General features: G+C 34.0%; 1 long non-coding RNA gene across 2 annotated transcripts; it reads left to right on the forward strand.

Annotated features, from left to right (window-relative positions):
• Nucleotides 1–326: 326 nt before the first annotated feature.
• LOC131876311 (uncharacterized) lies at nt 327–7,894 on the forward strand. Of its 2 annotated transcripts, XR_009372542.1 has the most exons (4): nt 327–1,134; nt 1,299–1,613; nt 1,842–4,063; nt 7,641–7,894. It is a non-coding gene; the product is annotated as an uncharacterized LOC131876311 (long non-coding RNA). The 2 variants fall into 2 exon arrangements; XR_009372541.1 differs by having other exon boundaries at nt 327–1,613.
• Nucleotides 7,895–21,981: the final 14,087 nt, after the last annotated feature.

A 21,981-nucleotide genomic window follows, 5' to 3' on the forward strand; every position in this document is an offset into this window, starting at 1 on the left:
TGTTTGTAGCCATGCAGTTTGAGTGCATTTCTTTAGGGCACATTGTGAAAAACGAAGAAAGTAAATGATCACTTGAACTTGACATTAGGGTAGATATTGATTATGAGCAATAAAACTGGAAGGCTCAGATAGAGTAACTTTGCACACTATGAATGGATTGAAGGAAGTGAATCACTACAATTTTGCAGCATAAAATGAAATTCATGAGGTAAAAGGGATCAAGAGTAGCGAGCTTCAAATCATCGATTCAAGTGCCTATCTTTCTCGCTATGATTGAATTTATACTCGACCCCGCCAATGATGAATAATAGGCAATGAAATGATTCTTTTCTATCACAAGCAACGAGGTAATACATTATAACAACAACGCTGAGCATAGTGAGTAAAATGAGTTTGTACATAAGCATTGAAGGGAGCATTATTATAGAAGGTCCTCCATTGAGAGGATGGAGAAGATGTAAGAACAAAATAATGATGATATCAGCTTTGTAAGAGAACCAGCGCCCAACCAGTCAAGGAAATGATTCACCGCGCCTTTATCCATTCGAAGGTAAATCCCAAATTGGCAGTGATATGAATAGATCAATGAAAAGAGGGACCCTTTTTGGCAATACACACGAGTTCCATATCAAAGGCTATGAAAGGAAATTAGGGCAAAAAGGCAGTAAGAAAGAAACTGATTTCTTAGGGTAAAAAAAAGCGAAAATTGTGTGGCAAAGGTTTAGCTTTCTAAATTTCAAATTCAATCAGCAATACAGCATAAGGTGTTGCACTGGCAACAATATCTATATTTGTTAGTCAAATGAGGCGAGGGTTAGAGCATAGTTCAGGTGCAATAATAATTTGAGTAATGGTTGCTTCAAACAACAAAGGAGGTGCCTTTGAGTATACTGTGAGCCCAAATTTTCAATGTCTAGGGTCTACCAGAATCATGATCTCCACAACTCAATAAGGAAAGCACAAAACCCCTAAAAGTCTTTGTCTTTGAACTTCGTAGTATGAAAAGAAAGAGCGGTGAAGCAAATCATGTTTCCTAAAAAGGATCCCAATGGGGAATTTGTCCCACTCATTTAAAGTGAATGTCATTTTCTTATTAGTTCCCGCCTGCAGAAACTATAGCGAAGTATTCAAACGGTAAACTGTGATTAATCTTTCCCCTTTCAGCCAATCAACTTTCAAGAAAGTTCTACATAATTTTATTTCCAAACTATAAACTAAATAAGTTGCTCATTTTTTAGTCAAAATTTTGATACATGGTATTTTGGCCATCTTTGATTGGCATTCCACACGGCTAGCAGAGGAATTCAGAGTTGGTCACAGTTTCCCATAGGAGAGAACCCACTAGGAGGGGCAGCGTAAGAGAGGTCTTGGGGTATGTGTTTCTGAAAATTGCAAGGCAATGTCAGGAATGAAACAGTTTAGATGCCTTGTCTTTGCTTCCATATTTTGCAGACATGCCTAACATGCAGGCACAAAGGGTGGAATTTGGACCTTACGCCATGTGTAGAAGACTTGTCTCATAATAGCACTGCAAAGCCCTTTCTTGCAGCTTTCAACACCACGTATCATTTATGTTGCAACAACTGGAATGAATTTCAAAATCAGCTCCTCAAGTATGTCTAATGCACACATACGTATTTTTCTCTTATTTCCCTTTTCCTTGCTTGGGTATTTATGTTTTGATGTTTATCAATAGTGAATGGGTTAGATTTTTCTGATTTAGGGTTTTGATTAAGCTTGTACGGTTATGCGTATATTTAATTTCATTTATCAATGGTGAATGGATTAGGGCTTTTTTCATTTAGGGTTTTGATTAAGTTTATTTTTATTGTCCTTCACAGGAGCGCTTTTTCTGCTTCCAAACTCTTTCATTAGTCTCAAGACTTACACTTACTGTCGTTTATCAAAGAGAAAAGCACTTGGTCACTTGTGCATTAAATATCTCAAGAGGAGAGTCTGGTAAAACCGCCCTGCTATTATGTGTTGGCTTCAACCAAGATTTTGGCTGTTTTGCCATTGCATATAGCAGGATTTTATGTTTTCCTAACTTTTTCACATAGTTAGCTATAGTGTGTTCCTGAGGGGTAAACATCCATTTTGGGATTTGATGTTTTAACAAAAAATTATTTTATTCTATTGTAGCACATGCTAGACGTTGTTTTGGCCTACTTAAAAAAAATCTGATTATCCATTATGCTCACATCTAAAGGGTTTGGTGACCTATTTTTGTTTTGAATCTTTTTCTCCAATTTCTCTCATTGCACACTCTTTATCATTTATGCTTCGATGGATATCAATCTCCTATTCCAGAACTCCCCTTTTGCACTCAATTTTGTGCATATCTTGCAATCATTACAGTCCATGAGATGACATCTGTTTCATGCATTATGTCAAACGGTTCAGGTACTTTGTCTATGATTCACATTTTGCATACATGTCTACCTCATTCCCAACTATAATATCTGACCAAAATCCCCCCACCATTATGCTTTGATGGATGTATATGCCCTCTTCCGAAGTTGCCCTTTTGGCATATCCTGCAATCATTGCATTGCATGAGATGACGTCGCTTTGAGGTATTATGTCAAACAGTCCACATGCCTTGTCCGTACTTCCACATTTTGCACACATGTCTACCAGAGCAATTCCAAGTATACATGACAAAAATCCACCTTCCATATTGCTTTGATGGATATACATACCCTGTTCCAAAGTTCTCATTTTATTGGCTTTAGCATCCTCGATGCTAGAAAACATTGTGGAATCTGACTTTACACTTGCTAATTGCATTTTCTTGGAAGTCTCTAAAGATTTTTCAACAAGGCCATTTTGTGCAAATCTTATAGTCATTGCAGTCCTTCAAACCTCTTTCATGCATTATGTCAAACGGTTCAGGTACTTTGTTTGTGATTCACATTTTGAATACATGTCTACCTCATTCCCAACTATAATATCTGACCAAAATTCCCCCACCATTATGCTTTGATGGATGTATATGCCCTCTTCCAAAGCTTCCCTTTTGGCATATCCTGCAATCATTGCATTGCATGAGATGACATCGCTTTGAGGCATTCTGTCAAACAGTCCACATGCCTTGTCCATGCTTCCAAATTTTACACACATGTCTACCAGAGCATTTCCAATTATACGTGACAAAAATCCACCTTCCATATTGCTTTGATGGATATACATACCCTGTTCCAAAGCTCTCATTTTATCGGAATTAGCATTCGCGATGCTAGAAAACATTATGGAATCTGACTTTACACCTGCTAATTGCATTTGCTTGGAAGTCTCTAAAGCTTTTTCAATAAGTCCGTTTTGTGCAAATCCTATAATCATTGCAGTCCTTCAAACCACATTTCTTTCAGGGATACCGTTGTGCAAAAAATTTCACCATTTAATTAAAAAAAAAATCTCTTACATTTCTTTATATGTGACTATCTTAGTTCTATGATCACAAGTACCTTCTTATTTTTATATAACTTTGAATCTAATATTTAGGGCTAATGAGCATTTCAAGATCAAGATTTCTAGTTGAAATTTCCAAAATATCAATTTTTATGTACTACATTAGGATGTTGCGTTTGTGCTTGGAAAAAAAAAGTATCAGTCTAAAGCTGATCACCTGTAGGTATAATGCAATAAAATTACTAATGCGATTGAGGTAATTACAGCCCTCGTCGACTATACCTGTATTACTACATGCACCTATAACACAAACAAAGATTACAATGTTTGGATATGTTCCAGAGTGCATCCTTAGTTCAAATATTTTGAGAGCTTCCTTACGAAATTAATTTTGTGCATATCCTACAATCATTACATTCCATGAGATGACATCTCTTTGATGCTTTCTGTCAAACAGTTCAAGTACTATGTACATAATAATGATACATGTTCTGTTCCTCAACATGCAAATGGCTAGGAAGAAATATTTCACGACATCAGTGTTATTTACACTAATAATTTGGCTTAATGTTTTTCCAATTGCAATTATCACAATATTGTTTTGTTTCTACTTTCAACAGGTAACAAGAATCTTCTTCAGACACAACTCCAGGTATGTTAAAGTTTTTATGTAATATTTTCGTGAGTTTAGTTTTTCTACAATTTCATCCTATGCCTTCTAAGTCTTTTGGGATCTTGGGTCATCTTATTGCATTTTACTTTTTGTAGCTAATTACAAGAAGGATTTTATATTTTCTACTTTGTTGCAAGAAGTGCTTAATATGATATACATATGTTTGTCAGAATGAAATTACTCAAATAAATAATGCAGTAGGGAAATTACATATTTACTGCAAGAGAAATAGAGCGTTGCACATCATCTATGTAGCATCTCATGTCCATGTTTGTCAATAAGGACCGTATGTCAGTGTCTTTATAGCATATAGTACGATGGACCTGGAGATTCTATTTGAATTTTATTCCAGTTCCATTTGATGTTTTCAGATTGGATATGTATTTCAAGAAACTTGAGAACCTAGCATAAAACAAAAAGTCAAAATATAAGACTTCTGGATTTGTTTTTAGGATTTCTCTAACAAACCAGTGTTATCGAATATGTCTCTAAATCAAATTTGTTAACCATGAACTCTCATTTTTTGATGCTCCAAAATATTTGTGGTGTTTACAGACTAATCTAAACATCGATCAGAGGAACAATAAACAATCACTGAGATAGATTATATCCGGATTACCAGCATTCTCTTTATTTTGCAAAGAAGCAGTAAATGTCTTTATATTTCCTTACTTTGTTATTAGTTTGTGTTTTATTCTTCAATATAGACTTTGGATCTTCAAGCTCCTCACTATCAGGTTATTGAAGTTTATCTTCATGTTATTAATTTTGTAGGGTTTTGAATGCAAAAGGTCAGAACAACCAGGAAGCCTGCAAAAAGCTCAAAATAGCCAGGAAGCCTACTGATTCAAAAAAAGCATATCAAATTACACAATTTATTACCACTAGACTAGTTTTGCTAGTTTTGTCTTGAAAATGCACAACATTGTGAATAGACAAACAACATTTTGCATATATATATATATACAAGGCACCTTGACTAAGGCTAGTTCATCTTGAGGCTAAAACCTTAGGACATTAACATAGTTATCTGCTTCTTGCTCTGCATTCCCTTTTATATTAGATTGGATTTGTAACGTCATGAATTGTTCTATATAACTTTCTACTAATTGACCTCTCTACCTTAAGTTTTGAAAAATTTTAAAGAGTTTTTGCTAATAGTCTAGAAGGCAAGAATCTGGCTCTTAAGGTGCTTCAAAATCTTGGGCTACAGCCTGATTTGTGCTTTCCCTATCTTTCGTAGTACTTAACAAATTCTTCCAGCACTAAGCATCATGAGACTTCAATTTTAAAGCTGCAATTTTTACCCTTTTACGATTATCTTTATCAATCTTTTCCATCTCAAACTACCTCTCCAACTCTTGGACCTAGTCTGTGCATAAATCGGAGGTGAATTAACCTTTAAAATCTAAAATTTCAACCTTTCCTTGTTTGGACATAGCTTCAATAAACGTTCTACTGCCCTGGATGCATTTGAGTCATCTGAATGTAGTTTGGCTTCAATGGCTTCTAATCTCTTAAGCCATTCTTCACCACTATTTATCTATGACCCTTCAAATTCTCGCAGCACAGAGCATCATGAGACTTCAATTTTGAAGCTGCAATTTTTACCCTTTTATGATTATCTTTATCAATGTTTTCCATCTCAAAATACCTCTCCAACTCTTGGACCTAGTTTGTGCATAAATATGAGGTGAATTAACCTTTAAAATATGAAATTTCAACATTTAGTTTAGATCTTTGTTTGGACATAGCTTCAATGAACGCTCTACTACCCTAGATGCATTTGAGTCATCTGAATGTAGTTTGGCTTCAATGGTTTCTAATATCCTATACCATTCTTCACCACTATTTATCTATGACCCTGCATTCCTTCTGCATCTTCCTCCTCAGTTTAGAATTATTTTCAAATATTTTGGGGTGTTATTCACACCTTCTCCCAAATGAACCACATTAGTGAATTGCAATTTTCAAGTTTCGAATTAAGATTGTCGTTCAGACTGTTCTAATTGACATCCATCATCCCAGCTACACCCCCTAGCCGATGGGCTATTGTACTTCTGAGCTACATATCCTTCCATTCCTGATCTAGAGTGTGGACTGGCACCCCCGACACTCCATATACCAAGCTGAATTTGGATGGATACCAACAATGACTAGTCAATTTTTTTTATTTTTTAAGTCACTCATAGGACCCACGTTACAAAAAATTGGGAAACAAGAATAGAGATAGAATTGCTACAACCGAGAAAATGGGAGCTCTGAAGTTTCAGGGGCAAGAATTTTTTTAAGTTTGTCATTATTAAAAAATTACAAAGCTGCTGGTGAGTTTTCATTTTGATGCATATGCTACCTTTGTAATCGCATATAACCACTTTAATCTTTTCCTGCTATGATTCCATCCAATACAAGAATTAGGTCTTCAGGCCAGGCATTTAATGCCATGAAAATAATATGTTTGAGCAAAGGGTGCACTCGTGATTGTTAATTGCTTGCACTATATTTGAAAAACATAGTCAAAGATTATTTTTCTGAAGATGTATATCAGAGTCATTCTTGCCTTGTAGATAAGACAGTTTGGAACTATCTTGTCGTATGCAATTCATATATTGACCTGACACTTTCATTGGGTAGCATAAGATATTTCTCTGTTTTCAAGACATTAAAATAGGACCATTTGTTTGAGCAAATGTTGGTGATATGTTTAGGATCTATACACATGATCATCTTCCATTATTCAGCTTTATATATGCATACATATAATATGAGAATATGTAATTATGATGAATTATATACATATAATATGAGAATATGTAATTATGATGAATTTTGTATCTAGCTATCAGTCTTAATCTTACAGTCTTGTAGATTGTATGATATGGTTTGCTTTTTCTCTTTCATTGATTTCTTGTTGACCCAACTTTGCTTAGATTTGAGGGAAGCTAACAAAATATGAGGGCAACCTACACTTACTCTAGGTAGGTAGAAAGGCCTCATACGCGTTACATAATATGGGGCATACTTATCCCATATTCCAACCCTTTCTAGATTTGAACCCGTATCTCCCCTGAACAAGAGGTATGACATGGGTATGAAAGATGTTAGAAGACATAGCAACAAGTGATTTGAAACCTGATGAAGTGACATACAACACAATCATTGATGGTATGTGCAACGTAGGAGATCTTTCTAGAGCACGTTCACTCATGAATAAAATAATAGATGAAGGCTTCACTCCTGATGCAATCACTTATAACTGTCTGATTGATGCCCATTCCAAATCGGTGAAATGGATAAGGCCTTGAAATACTTTCTAAGCATGAAACTGAATAGCATTACTTTAACTGTTGTAACCTATAGTATATTGATTGATTTTTTATTCGAGGAAAATAAACTTGATATCGCTTTCTCAATGCCTAGCAGAGTTGCAAATTAAATCTATATTAATAACAATATATTTTTTTAACGTTTCACAATATTTTTTTGTTGTAGTTTACTTTCTCTATAATGTCTTATTTGTCAGGAAGATAACTAGCAAATTTAATGCATTTTACAGGTTCTTGAAGACAGAAGCTTAAAACAGTCAAAAACAGTCTACAAAAGAAATTGAGTCAGAAAAGGCAAAGAAATTGAGTCAAAAAAGGCAAATGAAATTAAACAGTTCATTACCACTATACTAGTTTTGTACATAGTTAACTGGTTAACTGGCAAACAATGTTCAGGACAAGTACTTTCAGTTTAAATTCCATGTAAATCAATGAACAATGGTTAAGAACTATATGTCAATATATTTCCATATTTTCTCCTTTTTCTCTGTATTGCAGTGTTTTGTCTATGGCTTAAGTAAATATTGTGTTTGTATAACATTCTTAGATGTTGCATTGTGGGATTCTTTTTAGATCATGTTTATTTAGGAAACTTACAATCTAAATATTTTATTGGAAATTGGTAAAGAAAATATATAGTCGAATAAACTATTTTAGCCCAATATGAATTATCTATGATTATGCTTTCCAACATGCAATCAATCATTTCTTGCCTGGTTTTGTTCTTTAATTCTGTGATTTCATTTTGTTGTGAAATAAAAGCTATCAATTAGTGCAAACCAACCAGGCTCAAACTTACAAATCCATGCATACAACAAACACAAGCAAAGACTCCCAGCAGGAACTTCGCTGCTTGCAGGTCTTGTTGATAAAGCATTTCATAGTTAAATTATCATTTATTTATTACTTAAATGTGTTTCTGAAATAAATATTTTAAATGCTTGAAATATTTGAATATTGTTATAATTATATTTTTTAAAGAAAGCTTTTAAAACGTTTAATTTCAATTTGTGAATTAATTTATAATGTTGTTTATAAATTAATTATGTTTCTTGTATTTGGCAAGTTTTAAATGGAATTCATGTGAGGGAAAAACAATTACAAAGGAAGTTTATTATATTTTAATTTATTTTAAAATTTAATAATGTTTTAATTATTTTATTTTATTTAAATTTACAAGAAAATAGAAATTTTATTTTCATTTAAAATTGTGAGTTTAGAGAAATAAAGTAATTTTTGGACATAAAAATCTGAAAATGAATTAATTATAATTACTACAGAAGCAAAGACTCCCAGTAGGAACTTTGTTGCTTGAAGCTCTTGTTGATAAAGCATTTCATAGTTAAATTGTCATTTATTTATTACTTAAATGTGTTTCTGAAATAAATATTTTAAATGCTTGAAATATTTGAATATTGTTATAATTATATTTTTTTAAAGAAAGCTTTTAAAACGTTTAATTTAAATTTGTGAATTAATTTATTATGTTGTTTATAAATTAATTATGTTTCTTGTATTTGGCAAGTTTAAAATGGAATTCATGTGAGAGAAAAACGATTACAAAAGAAGTTTTATTAGATTTTAATTTATTTTAAAATTTAATAATGTTTTAATTATTTTATTTTATTTTATTTAAATTTACAAGAAAACAGAAATTTGTTTTCATTTAAAATTGTGAGTTTAGAGAAATAAAGTAATGTTTGGTCATAAAAATCTGAAAATGAATTAATTATAACTACTTTAATGTTCAAGTTCATAAAAAAAGATTGGAACTTAAGTGGAAAGTGGATGACAAGATTAGAATATTGTCTATCGAATGCAAATAAGCTGGAATGAATTAGAGTTGAAATGAAAAGTTGCTCACACAACCAACTAGAGAAATTTTTAAAAGATTCTTTCTCGAGCACTTGCATGCACCAAAAGGCGGAAAAATATTATGTTGTTTCTAAAAGATGAATTTTTAGATTAAAGAGGATGGTTACCATCGAAACTTCTAAATTCAAGCTTGTGGCTCATTGTAAGGATTAGAAACCCAGAGGTTTAGATAGTTAGACAATCTAGTTAGATACCTTGAGATTAGAAATCAATCTCTTAGTTCTAGATTTAAGAATCAATTTTGAAAACTAATAGAAAGTGGTTGCAAGCTATTCTATTTCAAGTTTTCATTTGCATTTTCATTGTTAGTGTAGCTGGAAGCAATCTGAATTATGCTAAACAAGTGCCTCATTTGAAGGCAATTAATGAATTTCAACCCATTTTGCTTGTTTATATCAAGCATTCTCCTTCATATGGTGTAGTGTTTAATGTTTTTTAGTCTAGATTAAATTCCTAAATCTAGAAGAATCGTGTCTATGTCACTTTAATTTGTGCATGAAATATGTTAATTGAAGTTAATGCCAACCGTGGATTAAAATCTTTACCTCTGAGTTTATCTTCATAGATATGTTAAATGGTTTTTGCATGTTCATGTATGATTGACTCTAATACTCTAGATTCAGTCGATATTTTTAGATACAATGAATCTTGAATGTTTATCATCTCTTTTGCATTTACATTTTTATGTATGAATTATTCTTATGCTCTAGATTCAGTCGATATTGTCAGCTCAAATGAATGTTGAATGTTTACCTTCTCTCTTACATTCTCTTTGTCTTTTTCTCTTTCTTTCATCTACTTAGTTTAGTTTTAGTTTTAGTTTCTCAGCTTATGCAGATAAACCAAAAGATCTGAAATCAGTAGTCCCATTAATAGGTATAGCTACATCAACCACTGAGTTACCAATGTCTTCATGACCTGACTAGAACTTGGAGTCACCAATATTTCAATGTTGAATTCTTTTTAGGAGAGTCGGTATATACTTCATGTTCTATCTTCCTATTGGTGAGTGTGTCAAAATGCCAATCAATAAAAATGATGCCAGAAGGAGGGCTAAGTAAGAGTATGAGTTTTTTTCCTATGTTAGAGTGAGCTAAGTCTGGCTCAAATTTGTAGTCTTTTGTACATACCCATAATTGTTCATGCAATTACTCATCATGCATACTATGGGATTCCTATGTTCTATCTTGGCAATGGACAAAGTGCTTCAAGCCACATAAGTGCTTTCAAGAATTATGTATAACCTACAAAATATATCAAATGATATAATTTGTAAGTTGTTCGTAGGAACGTTTTAAGGTGCAACATTACATCAATTTGCAAATATTCCAACTAATTCAATTTACTCTTTGTGGAAGTTATAATTTTTGTTTTTATCTCAATATGATCCAACTCTAAGCACAGGAGATGTTTTATTTTAGTCTACAATTGTAAAAAGAAGTTCTAGGGAAACTATTCCTCAATTCAATCATATATTTCTTCTTATGTATCATAGACTTCAATCTACATATAGGATCCAAGGTAATCATTTCCTAAAAAAGCACTATCTTTGGAGTATTAGTCCTACATTTACAGCAGAGTTTAAGAGTTTAAATAATGTAAATGATGTAAATCAAGTAATCAAAATAGCTCGAATGCTATCACAATCTAGATATGATGCATCAAAACATAGTTATGATAGATTCAATGACCAAGTGTTAGATAGTTGTAGATATTCATAAGCTTCCAACTATGAAATCACAAGCATATGGGAACTACAATGTTTCAAATTTTCCCAATATGAACTCATTCAACACACTAAGTCAATCTAACTATAATCAGAAAATACAAGTGTCAAGTGTGAATAGCAATTGTTTATTATCTAATGATATTCTTATGACTTATTTTTATATCAAGATTCAATAATCAAAATAAAAAAATTACAATGAATTTGCACCTATAAAAGTGAATGAACAACCATCTCACTTCAATTGGTTGCTTAAAAACAAAGATAGATAGTTTCAGAGTTTGATCGCAAATAGAAAATCAAATTAAAAAGTGATTCAAAAACTAATTTTGAAGAAGGTTTTAGTGAGATGTAAGTCTCAACAATGTTGCCCCAACATTACAACAATGATGAAAAAAGAAGTGGGGGGTTTCCTATGTATTCCCAAGATGTTATTCATGTAGGATTCATCGTTTCTATTCAAATACAGATGTATGTTGTCTTGATTTGATGCTTACACGGAAGATTGTTATGAATTTAAAGATGGATAATGAACAAGGTACATGTGAAGCTAAAAAGAGTAATCTAAATAATTATGAACATTATTTTTTGTTTATTGAAAGAAAGGTTTGAAGTAAATAGTCCACTAGAAGTCAAGTTTCCTAGTTCCCCACTTGGGATTGTTATTCATATAATGATGTGTTAGAAATTAATTTTAATCTTGATGATAAGAATAGCACATCACTAACGGATGTTGTTTCTCTTAACATGTATGAGCTTGAGTGGGACAACAAGATGTACTGCAAGTTGGGACCTCATAAGAATGGAGTCACTATACACAAACATGTTCATATGATGTGGTTAAATCAGGAGGATTTCTTTAATTTCCCTCCATGTGTTACTTTATGTTTGAATATGAGGCAAGGGGGATTAGAACTTGTTTGTGGCTGGATCATGGTAAAAACAAAAACCATAATTGCTAATATTTAAGATTTTGTGCTTGATCAATGAATTAAAATTGCCAAGAATTTACATTTCTAAGTAAAAAGATGAATTTTCTAGGCCTAGGACTTGGCCTTTTAAGCTAGTACTTCTAAACATAATGAAAAATCAATCAAGAAGTGGTCAACATTTTTGTTGTCCCATCATATTAAGGTTAATTCTTAAGCTAGCATAGGGTTAGTTTAGGATAGATAGATAGGAGTAGTTTACTTTTCTTTATGTATTCCCTTGGTTTTTGTTTTCCTTATTTGTTTGGTCTCCCTTGTCTTGTGTTGTTCCTATTTATTGGTGTCTAATTTTCTTACCTTTGTCTTGTTTTTTTCCTTCTTTCCTTGGTTTCCTTTCTCTTTGTGCCATTTTCTATGTTGGTTGTTCCTATCTACCTATTTATTTCTCCTTCTTTTGTTTGGGGCTCCTTGTTTAGAGTGAAAATTAGATTGTAGTATAAAGGTTATAATGGAGGTGTTGGCAATTGACACACATTGGATTCATATGATGTCACTGATGGCAACAAGATTCTATAGAAGGCATATATTGGCAGACATTGACAGACACCGACATTGGAGTAATCAAGGTCATAAGTGGCACCGACACCAACATCCAGCACTTCTCTGAAGCCGACATCAGTCTAGGATCTGAAAAGTACTATTTAACCATTTTGTAATTATTGTATAGGGTTGACATTGAATACCTTTTATAATATATTATAAGCCAACATAAGGCATATTGTTTATAAAGGTTATATAAGTCAGTTTATTAAGTCACTATGATAGGGAAGAGTATGTATGACAAAGAAGAAGAATAGCATAATGTGAAGGACATGTATATAGATCATTTGTATGTGAAATTAATATCATGAAATGATCAATGGATGGTTTGTAAAACATTCTTGGAGAAAAGGAGATACCGGTAAAAGGGTTTAAGAATCGATACAAAATAGAGCTATAATCGAAACTCTTTTTGGTATAGCAGATACATTTTGTGAGTTCACCATTATTTTTTTTTATCTCAGTAGAAGCTTGTAGTCAATGAGACCTTTTTTGTGTTGAGTAGTGCTCTAGGCAGTGTGCCTTCCTGCATATGCAGGCCCCCATACTATGTAATATCTTTCATATGGCCAGTGAATTGATATTGTGGGTCACAAATCCCACCATGGTTTTTCCTCTTTGAGGTTTTCCATGTATGAGTTTTGTGTGTTATGGTGTTCATTCATGTGGCTGGTTTATTTACTTCATGTTATATGTTTCTTTATTTACCAGTTTATATGTGTATGTTGTAATAAGGTAAAATCTTATATTACCAACAGAACACTGATTCACCCCCCCTCCCTCTCAGTGTTCTTGGATTCATTGTATTCCAACAATTGGTATCAGAGACTGGTACCTCGGAGGAAGTTTAACAGCTTGAGGAAGATCCTGAAACCAGAATCATTGAACATGGCTATGGAGAAGCAACTTGAGATGTCACTTGAGGATTATGATGCTGAAAGGCTAAAGAACTTGAAGCTGCAAGATGAATTGAATTCTGCTAATGAATTCATTATTGTTCTGCAAGAAAGTTTATCATCAGCTCAAGCTAGGAGGAAGGAATTTTTGCAAAACCAAGATGTTGAAGAGAAAAATGCACTTAAAGAACAATGTCAAAAGCTGCAAGCAAACATGCTCGTGAAGAATAAAATGCAAGACCTAAGTACGCGGATGTCATAAGAAATTGAGGACAGAAAGAAGAAGGAAGAAAATATTGTTGTATCTCTGAAGAACAAATTTGAAGAATGTGGTAGACTGGCTCATGAGAATGATATGTTGAAAACTAATTTGGTACAATCCCATAATAATAAACAAGAGCTTGATAGAAAAATAATAACTCTAAGAAATGATCTGACTATTGCAAGTGAGTATAAAGAAAAATCCAAGATTACCGCTGTATAGTTGGATGATTTATTGAAAAGACAAAGGCAGAATGATGATTCTAGAGGACTTGGATTTGTACAAAGTGAAAGCTCCAATACTACAAATAAAGATTAGACAACGGTATGAAAAACTCATCAGACTAGAGGAAACCGGTAAGGCAATCTAATGCTTACAAATTCAATGGTAGATGCTTTGTTTGTAATAAATTTGGGCATATGGCTAAACAATGTAGAAATAGAGAAAACCAAAACTACAATTCAGTTCCTAGTCAATACACAAAGTGCAAGATATATGGTCATAAATCAGAACATTGCATAATGAATGTTAAGTGTCATGAATGTGGAAAGTTTGGACATTTGGCTAATCAATGCAGATCAAGAAATGACACGGGATATGGCAAAGCAATTCAAAATAACAATGGTACATGTTATGCATGCAACAAAATAGGTCATATTGCTAAGTACTACAGAAGCAAAACTAAACCAGTTAGCAATGACAAAGAAAATGAGAAAGGAAAGCAGAAGATAGATGAAATACAACATGATCACACCAAGAGATGGGTAAGAAAGTTTTAAGAATCAAGTGGAGATGCAACTACATCGGAAATTGCACCAGTAACTCCACCGGTACAACAAAGCATTCCTACACTGGTAGGAAATTCAACCAATAACTAAGGCATACGCCTTAGGGGTTGTAAAATTCATTGCAAATCTTGCATATTTCCTAGAAGAGATCTAGAAAGAGATTTGGAGAGTTGTATTAATCATTGATGAAGGTTTACCCGACATAAAACTGTGAAATCAGCATCTGGTAGGGTACACCGCTAAGCATTTATGACAGTGAAGGATTAGAGTTTACTCACTGATAAAAAGGGAAAATGGACTCATTTTCACTCACCCAGCATTCAAGCAAACTAGAGCAAAGCAAAGGAGAATCACAGGCGCTCAAGACCGACCAAAGGTATTCTGAAAAGATTTCCAACAGTTATCAAGATCTTTTAAACCTACGATCGTTATCCAGGTATTTCTTTGAAATGGCATCCAGATCTTCGTATGCTCCTACTTTCATTGCGAATCCCACTATTGTCAAGGTTAAGGATAGGCTCAGACCTATTTTTAAGGGATTTCCTCAAATAGCAAAGAAGGAAGACTCTACTGGCACAATCTCGAGGATTCCCAATGGCGTAGTTTATGTAGAAGATGTCAAGGCCTATATTCACTGCACCATGGAGGATTTAGGCAGTGAGGAGATCAAGGGCATGTATCAATCTATGATACTAGGCGGCTCCGGAACAATCAAGTCAGAATATCAAATCATTGAAGACCTAGGGTTAAGAGGAATCCTGTATATACCGGAATTCAAGGATGAAATGATTAGATATGTTCTGAGAAGGGTCCACAATGAATTCATCTGGCTAGACCGGCCTTACATGATCACCAAAGAAGCAATTCAGGTGGTCATTGGCTTACCCAAAGTTGGATAGGAACCAAGAAAGAAGATATCCAACGTTGAGGTTGAAAAGCTCACCGGTGCAACCCATGATGGAAGGTCGATGAGGATCAGGACCATCAAAAATACATATGTGAAATTTGCCAGCATGATCATCGGCTACAAGGTAACACAATCAAGTCAATTAAACTCTATTGGCATTTCCTGTATCCATGCTATATACCAAATGTTAAAGAATAATGGTAAGTATGATTTGTATGAATGGTTAAGAAGTGAATTAATGTTAAATCTTGGCAAGATCAAAGGTGTCAAGAAAGAAACATTTTGGTTTGGAAATCTTATTGTCTTCTTGATGTTATATTTCATGAATGAGCTATCAGGTTTGGCAAAGAAACATTGGGCTCATGACATACCAATAGGCATGCAGATTAAAGATGCAATCACCAGTCTTAGCAACAACAGGGATGAGAAGCTATGGGGCTTCTTTAAATCTTTCCAAGAGAACATGAGACTGAGGGAGAGAATCTCCAAGCACATTATGGAGAAATACTCCACTGATATCTACTTCATGGTAAAAAAAGATGAGACCCTCATGGAAGTAGTGGAAGCAAGAACAATATGGGTCACTGAACTGAGATATGGAGTTGATGATAGCGTCTTGGAACTATATGCTAAAATGTTGCTTGATGCTCCATTATATGACAAGACTGAACATTTTGGCACTACAGAGGAGAAGGCTCTTGAATTTAAAATTGGCTTCAACAAGAAAAGGAGAGAAGAAAATAGATAAAATTTCTTCCTTCATTCAAATGTTATCCACATGATAGATACAAAAATAGGTTGTGGATCTAAACCAGTAGATCAACTGGCAGGGGTTAGTGTTTCTAAGGTAAAGAGGCCTAAAACTTTCATTTCTCCTATCACTTCTGACTCTGATACAGAGGATAATCAACCCCTTGCATTCAGAAGGGTATATAGGAAGAAATGTGACAAACCTCTGGTAGAAGAGAAGAAGGTGGAGCCAAGGAGGAAACTAGTAAGAAAAGTGACAAAGCCTACTACATCCACATCTCCGACAAGGAAACCTACTCAGAAGAGGAAGCCAGTTCCATCCGCCCCTGCAACCTCCAACAAGAACAAGAAAAAGAGTGAGATTGATGAAGCAATTGAAACCGATAATGTTACCATCATCCCCCAATGACTTGTGCATAATTGATTGATTAGGTAACAAAAGATGGAATTTTGAAGAATGTGTCAAATTTAATTGAACATTTAGATGAAAATGAGCAAAATAAAATTGAAGAAGCAATTTTGTTACATATAGACATATATAAGAAGGCTTTGGTATAGATTTTGAAGGAAATTCCTTTATCATTGTATAATAAGCTAGATGCAAGAAGATTAGATGCAGTCAAGAGGGATAGGGAAATTAAAGAATTTGAACTTTTAGGCATTTGTGGTTCTATAAATAATGAGGAAATGAAAAGATGTATAGATGTTGCCAACAAAATAATTTTTAGTAGCAAACCCCAGCAAATAAGCTAAATGATGGGTAGAGTAAATGAGATAATAAATGAGACCAGAGATGGTTGGGCTAAATTCTTCCAAAAGAATCCTGATTTCCTTACTTCTCAAGAAGAATTTTCTAAGGCAACAACTCTCACCATTTCGGACAGATCTAAAGGGAAAGGAATTTTGGGAAGTTCAGATCAAATTTTGAATGAACCGGCAGTAAATAAGAGTGTACAGACTCCACTAGCAAGTAAACCTAAAATTTATGAGAGTGTATAGACTAAATTGGCAGAGACAAAATTTTTATAGTCCGAGCAAGGTAATATAGATAATGTACAAGATACTGATAATATTATGGATAATGATCCACCAATAGTAATAGGTACTGCACCAAGTGGCAAAGCCATCGCTGCAAAAGGGGATGAGAAAAGAGATACACCAAGAGAGGATAAGGAAAAGGAGACTGATAAGACACCTAGTACCATACCGGCAGTTGATTCCCCAACAAAACTTTTGGTAATTGACTCTTCTCAAGTTGAGAAGAAATCAATCACAGAGATGAGTCCCACGGAGCTAATGATGATGGCTACTCAAAAGCTAATGATGATGGCTACTCAAAAGCTAATGAAGGAGGGATCTGCAGACAAAGTGTGAGATTTTTCCAAGATCAAGAGGCAATGGAAAGCACAAATAAGAGATAACAAAATAGATGATAGAAATAAACTGCATTCTATTAAGATGAAAATACTGATCAACTGGATCATCAATCATTCAATTACATACAATTTAGATGAGCCTGCTTTTATAGGCAAGGAAATATGGATATGTGAACACACAAACATGACATGTGGCTCAATAAGAAACAAGGGTAGGTAGGAAATAGGTGTGGGTAGGTAGGAGAACAATATAGTATTCCACATGAGGTGGATCACCCACTGAATGTGGAATGTAACAACAAGATCAACACCATAAAAGGTGGAAATTCTCCTACACACACTATCCCAATGTGGCACAAACACCCAAGTGTCTCATACCCAAACTACTATGAAATGCATTTCCTAAGTAAACTTAAGTAAAGTGTAATAATATCCATGATGAATAATTATTTACACCAACACCCCCCCTTAAGTGCAACTTAGGGGAATGCACTAAAGTCTACAATGCAACTAAGCAATGCAAGATGGGTCCCAATTACGAGGCCATGTTAGATACCCATGTACAAATGCAAATGCAATCTCCCATTAACGAAGAAAGAGAGAAAAACCCAATGGGAAAAAACCCTCCCCCAAAAGAGAGATGATGAAAGCAAACAATGCTTTCAATGGTGAATGAGAAGAACAAAACTATGTCCCCCCCATAAGAGAGAAGAAGAGACCATGAAGCCCTCCCTCAATGTCAAATCTCCTACAAAGATGGTCCAATGATGATGACCAAAATACCTCCCCATAAGGAAGAAAGAGAGCAAATGTTGCACCAATAATGTCAAAGTGTGACAAAACCAGGTACCATGTCGATGATGATGAATCACTCGCTGCAACAAAATAAAGCTCAAGCATGGAGACAACCTGCTTTGAGCATCATTTGGATACTCAAAAATAGAAGAAATGTGTACAATCTAAGTCTCAACTGGAGCCATGCACCAAGTCTCACAAGATATTTTTAATCTACATGTACATGAGGTTTACATCAAATATGTCAACAATGACAAGATACAAAAAGGTATCGCACTTTATGATAGTGTGAGTACAATATTGCTCAAGCAAGAGCATACATCATGATAAAATATTCAAATGTGGAAACATGAAAATGTTGCCACCAACAAAGAAGTCTTGTAGAATACTGCAGATGAAGATGCCTCTGAATGGAATTTCATCAAGAGATATAAATGAACAAATGACCCCCCATAAAAAGATCATGTTGGAACTTGTAAATAATGGAAAAGTGGACTTCTGATTTCAATTTACAACTTCTCAAAATGAGATCTAAGAGACTTCAACAAATACTGCTAGTGATCTAAACTGAGATCCAAGCAAAATGCAAGTACCAAATATGCCAAAAATGGCTAAATACTGAAAGTACAATTTCTACTCAAAATCATTGCAAACAAATGGCAGATTATTAAAGTAAATTAAAAAATATGCACTTTCAAAATAAAGGGCGCCTAAAAAGGAGTCTATATGAGCCCAAATGAAGCCTCCAAAGTTGTAAAAATTGGGATTTCACGATTTTTGAAAATACCTGTATCCAAAAATTAGAAAACTCCTGCACCATTGTACAGATCACGAAATTCTCCCAAAAAAAAAAAAAAAATTCTCAAAACAACAAGTCTGGATGAGTGAGATATCGCTATTTGCAAATTGCCTGCAAAATTATAATTTCTGGAAAATTTCCGCCACAGCTTCAAACTTCAAATGTCTCTAGATTTGGCCTCCGAAGTCCAATTTGGATGAAACAAAAGGAAAAATTGACTTTCTTGGACCTCCTCAATCCAATAATGATCTCATATTTGACCCATCAAGCTTCAATAATAACCTACAATAGAAAGCTCCAAAATGCAAACCCCAAATAACATCAAATTTCTCTGAATTGGCAAACCAATGACACTCTAATGGCTCTTATACCATGTGAGATTTTGCCAAGATCAAGAGGCAATGAAAAGCATAAATAAGAGATAACAAAATAGATGATAGAAATAAACTGCATTCTATCAAGATGAAAATACTGATCAACTGGATCATCAATCGTTCAATTACATACAATGTAGATGAGCCTTGCTTATATAGGCAAGGCAATATGGATATGTGAGCACACAAACATGACATGTGGCTCAATAAGAAAAAATGGTAGGTAGGAAATAAATTTCCTAAGTAAACTTAAGTAAAGTGTAATAATATCCATGACGAATAATTATTTACACCAACACAAAGGAATAATAGATCAATCAATAACAATTTTGCACAGATTGATTTCTGATTGTATGATTGAAAATGAAGCAAGCACTTCCAGAAAGCTTAAGGTATTGCTAGAGCACATATCTAAAAACTTTCAATCATTACAGTAGATTTCTGATCGACAAGAACTTGAAAGATTTACTTCGGCTAAGAGAGCCACTTTTGATCAAATTATTGAGACTGAAAAAAGGAATATTGGGGAGAAACTTATACTTATTGAAAATTATTTGAAATAGTGTACTAACATTTATAGGGCCTATTGTAATATATAAATTCTTACAACAACAGTTACAAGACAAGGTTGCTACTATTGCTAATTCTTTTGATGGACCAACTTCACTTACAACATCTATTGATGGAAAAAAATTGACTTTGGAGAATCATTTTTTTCTTTTGAAAAGGAAAGAGACAAGATTATTCGGAGAGCAAAAATTCTCAGAGGTTCGGTAAGTCCAAGATTGGATTCACTTGGTGTACATAAGAGGGAATGCATGGACATGCTTGTGGAGCCCACATCGGCAGAAGTCATTGAGAAAGAAACACTTGCACATTTACGGAGTGGACTTGTATCCATATCTGAAACATTCAAAACCGGCTGGGAATACCTATATACAGTTACTTGAGAAAGCTTATCCAGAAATCTTGAAATTGGTCAAGATCCAGTAAAGTAATTTGTAATTATTCATTCTTTTGCACAGATTCTTAACAATTCTTTCAATTCTTTCACCGGTCTTTGGCATTGATGCCAAAGGGGGAGGATATGTATGTGAAAAATATGTATATAATCCTAGGGGGAGGATATCAGACAGAGAATATATTGCAAACATAATCAATCAGCTCAGGGGGAGCATATTTCAGTTGAACAGTTAGGGAATCCACTTTTTTCGCATGAGTGTTGTCATCGATGCCAAAGGGGGATATTGTTGGCAATTGACACTCATTGGATTCATATATTTTCATTGATGCCAACAAGATTCTATAGAAGGCATATGGTGGCAGACACCGGCATTGGAGTAATCAAGGTCATAACCGACACCGACATCCAACACTTTTCTGAAGCCGACATCAGTCTGGGATCTGAAAAGTTTTATTTAATCATTTAGTAATTATTGTATAGGGCCGACATTGAATATCTTTTGTAATGTATTGTAAGTTGACATAAGGCATATTGTTTGTAAAGGGTATATAAGTCAAATTATTATGTCATTGTGATAGGGAAGAGTGTGTAGAACAAGGAAGCAGAATAGCGTGATGCGAAGGACATGTATATAGATCATTTATATGTGAAAGTAATATCATGCAATGATCAATAGATGGTTTGTAAAGAATTCTTAGAGAAAAGGAGATACCGGTTAAAGGGTTTAAGAATCGGTATAGAACAGAGCTATAACTGGAACTCTTTTTGGCATAGCAGATGCATTTTGTGAGTTCACCATTATTGTTTTATTTCGACAGAATCTTGTAGTTAGTGAGACCTTTTTTGTGTTGAGAAGTGTGCTCTAGGCTGTGTGCCTTCCTGCATGTGCAGGCCCCAATACTATATAATATCTTTCATATGGCCAATGAATTGATATTGTGGGTCACAAATCCCACTGTGGTGTTTCCTCTTTGAGGTTTTCTATGTATAAATTTTGTGTGTTATGGTGTTCGTCCATGTGGATGGTTTATTTACTTCATGTTATATGTTTATTCATTTACCAGTTTATATGTTTGTGTTGTAATAGGGTAAAATCTTATATTATCGGCAGAACATTGAGTCACCCCCCACCCCCTCTCAGTGTTCTTGGATTAATTGTATTCCAACAAGAGGATGGCTTATTTGGGAGTTTGTTGTATGTATTTTCAAATACCTAATCAATCGCTTGCCTACGAAACATTAATTTACTTTCATACTTTTCAATCTTATGGGTGCTAACATTTATCTTGATAGTGTATTTTTAGCTTTTAGGGAGCAATTAAAACCTAGCACGAACTACACATCTTAATAAATCCACAAGTTAGTGTATATCAGCTTCGCTAGCTTCATTTTATGTGAAAAAATCAAAGGGTTATGTTTCCTTCATGATGTCTATCATGGTTCCCAAGCTGAATTTGAGCTTCATTGTTTGAAAATTGAGAAAAGTGAGAAAAATATGCAATCGTCAAAAAGTAAGGAAAGAGAAAGAAA

The sequence above is a fragment of the Cryptomeria japonica genome, chromosome 5, assembly GCF_030272615.1.
Source record: "Cryptomeria japonica chromosome 5, Sugi_1.0, whole genome shotgun sequence".
Classification (NCBI taxonomy): Eukaryota; Viridiplantae; Streptophyta; class Pinopsida; order Cupressales; family Cupressaceae; genus Cryptomeria; species Cryptomeria japonica.